The following is a 7545-nucleotide window of genomic DNA, read 5'->3' as shown; positions in this document are numbered from 1 at the left end:
TTAACTGCAAAGCATACACACAAATACACTCGAGAGGGTCAGTTTGAAGTACATTACACTCAAAGAATAATGACATTGAAACAAGATTGTAGAAACCTCCATAAAGTCTAATAGAAACATTAGCAGGACCACAGCATCACCAGAAATTATAGCACAGTGGATTTGGAACAGGTTTTACATAGCAAATCTCTTCAGCTACCATCTGGCGCTTCGGTAGATTAACAGTGTAATGGCACCCTGTGTTTTAGATCACCAGATTGCAATGTCCCAGCCAGAATATAATGGGCTTCTGATAACATCACATTGAGTATGGTCACGCCCTGGTTAACATCAATCACATTTATCTGTCATACAGCTGAGGCAAAACTTGAAGACACCGAAGAAGGCACTAACCGACAGCTTTGTCTACTTGACATAGTTTCTTAGATTTATCTTAATTGTACCCTTAGGATTTAGGATTGAGACTTTTTGAAGATATGGATCAATGACGCTATAATGAACAGCTCATCTAATTATTGAAAGTGTCAGGATCTGGGATGCACGGAGACGTCTTTCTGTCATATGCACATGGCCTTGAATTTGATCTGACAGAACCCTTTCCCCTAATCTCCTGTTCGTTATGTCTGCCAATATTTCTGAACTGGACGTCAGCTTCCTTTTTAAAGTAACTGATTGATCTAGCATTTATTTTGAAATCTCTGTCCCCCTTACAAGCATAATAAAAAGGATCATTATGATCTCCTCAGTATTTGACACGTTGCATCTATCTCCTTATTCAAGATCTAAGCACTGCTGGAAAAGACCATGTTTCCTTTTTGTTGATTCCCAGTGACAAACCTGTCTGTAAAAGTCATGTGTCATAAGTGGAGAGTCTAGCACATTGCCAATAGTCGGTGAGCAAAATCCATTTCATTTATACATGGATATCTAACCACTCATTATGGTGCAAAATGACTAGAGAAATCATTTCTTCTCTGAAAAAAAAACTCTGAGGTAGCAGCAATTAATCTTGAACACAGTCCTATGCTGTGCAACTTAACCAAATGGACAAGAACGTGAAATAGTGTTCTGATATAGGAATATAAATTGCATTTCAGTAACTTTAGCTGCTGTTAGACGTCGTTAAAAGTTATCTAGTTTGCAGTGCAATCATGTTCTCTTAATTATACCGCATGGCATACTGTTCGACACGTTAGCTCCAGCAAAGAGCCACATAGCTCATAAGTATAACTAGGGGTGTTGATTTACATTTTAAAAAGCTAAATTAATTGCCTTGCTGTAGTTTCCAATGGTAACAATATTGTAAATTACAGCACACATTGTTTGATATCTACACACTTGAATACGTCAGTGAATTGCATTGTGGGAAACGCACAGCAGATTTAACAGCAAAGAGGTTTTAAGATCAGCTGTTTTTCGGTCTCTTGAACCAGCAAATGGAAAAATGAATGATGTGAAATGTACCGCAAACGTACATAATTATATTTCAGAATGTATTTTTAACCTGCTATACGCTATTCTTTGTGAAATATAGGGCCCTGTATTCAGAGAGTTTTAACTCCTGGCTTATTTAAACCTAACCCAGTCCTATTCGTTTCTTTTATTTCTGCAAACAACTGTCTTCAGCCAGTCTGATCCTTTCCACAAATATCTAGTTTAAGAAGAAGGATGTATTGCACATTGGATTACATTTTCATAAAGGTTTTTGCTTGGTATTGACAATATAATGCATTTCAATGGAATTATCTACGTAAGTAACATTTCAGGTAGCCTTTAGATTAATTGTTTTCAAGTCAAAAGATTTGCTGGCTACCGATACTTACTGACAGATGCTGAGTGTACGTAATATTTTAATATGACTGCCCAGCAGAAACATGAAGAAAATAGACTCTGGATTAACGAAAGATTTTGGAGTTGTTATCAAGGCGATTGGAAAGCTGAGTAAAAGAGGAGCTGTTAATGGCTCATTGTTTAATCGCCAGTGAAAGGCACCGAAGTTAAAATAATACAGATTGTTTTTTTAATTGTGTAAGAAAACAGCAAGGTGAAAGCCAGATTTATTTCATGTAGCATTGAAAAAGGAATGTCTCTGTAAATCGTGAAACACCTCTGGTACATAGCACATTATCTTCCCTGATGATATCATGCTGTTGTAGATGCAAGCATTAAATAATATAACAAAAGTTTAACACTGAAGTATATCGGTTTTCATAAGTTGGCATCAGAGGCAGCTGGTGTTCAATTCAATTACAGAGCAAAGTATTCATTCAAAGATCATCTGTTGCAGACATGTGAAAGGCTTGTTTTTCTCCATGGTAACAGTTTAAATGGTTCTCCATCAAAACCATGAGACAACATGAATTGTTTAACATCTCTCTGCTCCATAACAACATAATTGTCTGTTAGATAGTGCTTGACTTCCTCAAGGATTTCCACTTCAAATAGTTCCTGTCATACCACCTGACTCCATCAAGGGAATCCCCAGGGGAAATACTGTCCAGCACCTACAGTGCAGTAGCAGACTACCTGTCACTGGTGCTACACATTTCACTACATATACTCATCAGTCTAGTGCTGCCGTCGGCCGAGTAAGGGGAGTGAGCTTGCTATTTTACTCATCCATGGCAGATCTAAATATAGACGCTCTTCAAAATCAGGTTTAAAAACGTTAGGATCTTTTAAATAGACCCTGAAATCTTGAGCACTTTGAGTGTGCAAGAGGTCCAGTTTTGGCAGATGGTTTCTCTCTGTCAAGATAGCTCTTATTGTCTGGATGACGACAGAAAGAAATACAATTGCAGTAACGAGCAAAATCTCTCACTGTTTCAAATCACACGGTTATTTACATAATCTAGGTCGTTCATTTTTGTAACCCCAGAGAAGAGCAAATACATGGAAAATAACAGAAGTAAACTAGCAACCCGATTTCAGTGTTACTAAGCAACCGTAGAATAAACCACAGTAGCATTCAGAATCTCGCAGACTGTTTAAAGAACAATGAACATAGCAATAACTTTATTGGCTCATCCCATAAGGCAGACATCAGAGGTCACCCTAGGTGGTATATTCAATCCCACAACACAGCGGAACTTTATGACCTGCGCTATATCCCTGTGCACTGGCGATATTTAATCAAGCAGACTGACTTACAGCAAGAGGACATCCTTTCAACACATGTTCTCCGAGCCACCAATATAAAACACATGCACAGTCAGGCCACTTTATTAAGACATCAGGTTTGGTCACAGTTTACCTTGGTCTCAGCCTGACACAACGTGGCATGGACTCCACAAGGTGCTGGAAGGTGTCTCAAGGGAGTCTGTTCATTTATAATCCACTGACAGATAGGCAGTGGATTGTGGTGATGAATCGTTCAAGTTCCTCTCAAGCATGGGGATTGTGTTGGCTATGGAAGAAGCTTGAAGCCTTTGTCATGCTCTCTCAAACCGCTCGCTCAGTTCTACGGTGGATCGTTTGGAAAGCAGCCATCACCAGCAGGATTCAGCATTGTTGGGTGAACTTGAACTATAGCATGTGTTTAGCCTTCTAGACCCAGGCTATACCAGGAGAACACATCCCACACTAGGGTGATAATCAAATCCAATTATGTATGCCAGTACTTATAAAGTGGCCAAGTTATGTATACAGCACCCACATAAACGTTTAAATGTATGCCACAGAACTGTGCAGTATTTTTTCATTGAGTCCAACTCTGTTGGGTAGAGCATTAATTCTAATGAACAACAGTAAGGAGGACAAACTGTTTATCCTAATGACTGTTTAATTAAAGTGTTACTAAGCAACCTTGCAATAAATGACAGTTCTGTTTAAAGTAGTAACTAAGGTTTTAAATTAAAATGTCTTCATTAACTTCAGTATTCATTTCTAAAGTGTTGCTTTCAGAGGAAAACCACAGCACTGTGTCTTTCTCTTGTCTCGTCGATTGAGTTAAACAGGACGGCGAACTCCAGGGCTGTAATTACACATTACAAAGTATATTTTCTTTGCCTGGGAAAGTTGTAGGGTTGTGACCAGTTTAAGGGTGTAACAGTGGCAATACAATTAAATTCAACCCATACATATTTTGAGCTAACCTGTTGTCTGGTCTAGGGTAGTGATCCCATGCTAACACAATAAATCTTGTTCTTTTATTAATTAAATGTAAAAACCCCACACTACTTTAAATTCACATCTAGTCCATCAGCTAAATTAGTAATGAGAATAAATCTATACTATGGGAATTCTAACATTTTGGTAACACTTTACATTAAGAGTCTCTAATTAATGTGTATTTACATAGTAGTTACATAGTAAACACATGCGTATTTACACCTAATTACAATGTTATCATGCATAATTACAATGTACTAAGAAAAGACAGTAACACCCCCTTGTTTATCTTTCATAACCATAGACCTTGTGTTTATTATTTAAACAGCAGCAGTATTTATAACTGTATTGTCTGCAAACACCATAATAAAAATGTCACTTTTAACAGCAGAACACTTTTAGCTGCAATATGGGAACTTCATAATGTGTTTTAAATATCAGAATTTGAATTTAATTATGAAGTATAATTTCTTTTTTTATAGTCTGATTTATGTAATTAGATTACTGCTAATGGACTATATACAAATACAGGAAAGAATTAATACACAATCAATTTTCAATTAATTCATTAAACTTTTTTTTATTATTATTCAAAAAACATACTTATACAAGATAAATCTTAATTTAAATATTTCTACAGTTTTGAAAATGATGTTGTAATCCGATAACATTGATTTAAATAGCGACAAGGATTTATAACTCGATTACAAAGCGTAATTAGTCTGTGCTGTTGAATATTAAAACAGGTCAGGAACTCTTTATAAAAAGGGTTGGCGATATAAATGATGTGTGAACATACATGACACATTCCATAATGATATCCTATTAAACCCACAGCTGCAATGAAGTCAGCAGGAAGGATGGGATGTGGCTGGGGATTTGCAGTGCAGTAGTACAAGTAGTACTGCCAGGCTCATTTAAAATCAGTTCATTTCAAAATAAACCCACCCCAGACACAGACATAGGAATCATATTAAAAAATAAAAATAAAATAGCATTTGCCGATAGTGTTTAATCCATTAGGATTGTGTAAGAGTACTATAGGATTATTATTACAGGGCAGTCACTGCTTTGTGGCTTATTTTCTACTGCTTTCTGAAGGAATAGACTGAGGTGGCTGACTATTTGCAAGACAATTCAGAGGCACACTAATGGCAATGCAATGGATCTGTGGAACAGAACGATGGCAGCACAAGGGCATCTGCAATGACTGGCATTCCATTCCAGTGCTATGGTACCGTGCCAGGCAGTGTGCTACCCTATCAGGACCACAGTGCAATATTTATTCCAAATCTATGTTACTGTCCTTGCTGGCACTGCTGTGATCTGCTAATAGTTTCTGAGATTCTGTCAAGGTAATGTCTTTGTTTTCTGTAAGGGGGCTGACTAATGTGTTCCTGTGTTTGAAACATTAGTTATTTGCAACAGAGGTACAAGTGGTTTGAAGTGCAGGTCTGGGCACAGCGGCGGAGGTGGCTGAGAGCCTTGTTCATTATAAAAAGGACCTCATTAGAACATAACAAACACGCTGTTATAATGAGGGGTAAGCACACAGCACGTCATCTCAGCCAGCAGAAACAGAATTCTAGGGAATGCGCCATCGTTTCCAGCTGAGATCAGCGCCAACATCTTAATCACCAGAGCGATGCAGCCTTGCATCTCTCCAAATAGGCAGCTCACACAGACCGGGGCAGAGGAGACAGAGAACGAAGCATGAGAAATGTATGAGAATGAAACTGGGATTGTCTGTGTAGATAAAGAGAGAGGTGGGAGGCTGATGGACAATTACATACATGCATACAGATATTATGCCATTTTAACAGATTTGTGTGCTTGGGCCATTACCTAAATCATAATCTGCTTGGCTCTAACTTTTTGAATATTGTGCCTGTTTAGTAACTAAGGTCAGAAGATTTTGGCTAGAATGTATTTATTTATTTTTGAGCTTACACTACACTGAACACAGAATTATCTTCAAACTGTTTTGAACCTGTTTGGCGAAGAGGATTTGCATGAAGATCAAGATGCTTTGTTTCTTATTGCTGATTGTGTTTCTTATTGCTGATTGTGACGGTACAGTGAAAGGGCTAATAATTAAAACTGTCTTATTGTAGCTTTGCTCTTTAATGCAGAGATTTTATTGCGGAGAGGATAAAACCAGTTGATAATTAGGGAAGCTTTTGAATGATTACGTTCAAGACCTATTCATATTCCAGCTCCCTCCTTCAAGCCCGCTGCATAAATGAGATTTTTCTTTTTAACCTTAAATTTCTTTTGCCGTGACCTTGGTTTAAAAGAAGCTATAAAAACATCTATATGTTCGATAATTATATATATATATATATATATATATATATATATATATATATATATATATATATATATATACACACACACACACATGTTTATTAGAATACTGTTATAATCTAGAATACTTTACACATATATTTATAAAAGTGCTTATTTAAATAGATTTTAATCATAGGTTTGAATTTCTGTTTACTTGTTTACTTTTCATGCTTTATTCTTTTCTTTTTTTAAATACATATTTCTAATGTGACATTAAACCCAATATACTGGCTGAATTACAAGTACAGAATTATTATCATTTTTTTAGCTGGCTGAATTATTCTGGACACACCGCGTGTTTTTCCATGTCAGAATATATAACCAGTGCATGCAGATACAGGGGGGACTCATTATAGTGGAATAAACGTGTTTGTGTAAAACCGAGATTATAGTGAAAAGCAAACCAAAACTATCAGAGTGTTTGATAAGAGTTCGGTTAGGACTGGTGCAAATTCAAGGCTGTGTTCCCCCGTGTAGAATGGCAGCAATGAGATACAGTAAGAGTCTACCAATAACTCGAGTCTAGCTGCCTTTCGCTATCACTTCCCTCAGTATAAACCCATTGCTTCCCACTCTAGTGCTACTGTAATGGGATTCAATTGAAGATCACTCTTCTAAACATGTTCGCTGTCTTGTATTCTGTTCAGCTGAAATGATTGTTTCTGCGTTATTTGGAAAACAAATAATACACGTGCCAAGGATCAAACGGACGCTGTTCTGTTCGTTATTTATTCCTCCATTTCCCCACCTTCTTGCTCTCATAATTTAGAACTAAATCCGCAGAATGCGAGCGTCACTAATCACAACCCGGAACGCTAGAGCAGGGAGAGTGGAAGCTAATGGATTTGTAATAGCGCGGAATGTAAATTTCACCTCTGTAATTATGAGGGTGATTATTGTTAACCAGCAAAGCTCTGTGTTCATCTTGAGCTGGAACAATGCAGTAGGAAATTGCAGTTGATTCTATCGCAGGTGGGGGGGAGCCTTGCAAAGAGGCAGTGCTAAACGGGCTGCTCACATTGGACAACAGGATAAGGAGAAGTCTGAATGCTCTCAGTATGGGGGTGCACTACAATGAGCATTTTC

The sequence above is a fragment of the Polyodon spathula genome, chromosome 27, assembly GCF_017654505.1.
Source record: "Polyodon spathula isolate WHYD16114869_AA chromosome 27, ASM1765450v1, whole genome shotgun sequence".
Classification (NCBI taxonomy): domain Eukaryota; kingdom Metazoa; phylum Chordata; class Actinopteri; order Acipenseriformes; family Polyodontidae; genus Polyodon; species Polyodon spathula.
This window is presented reverse-complemented; position numbering follows the sequence as displayed.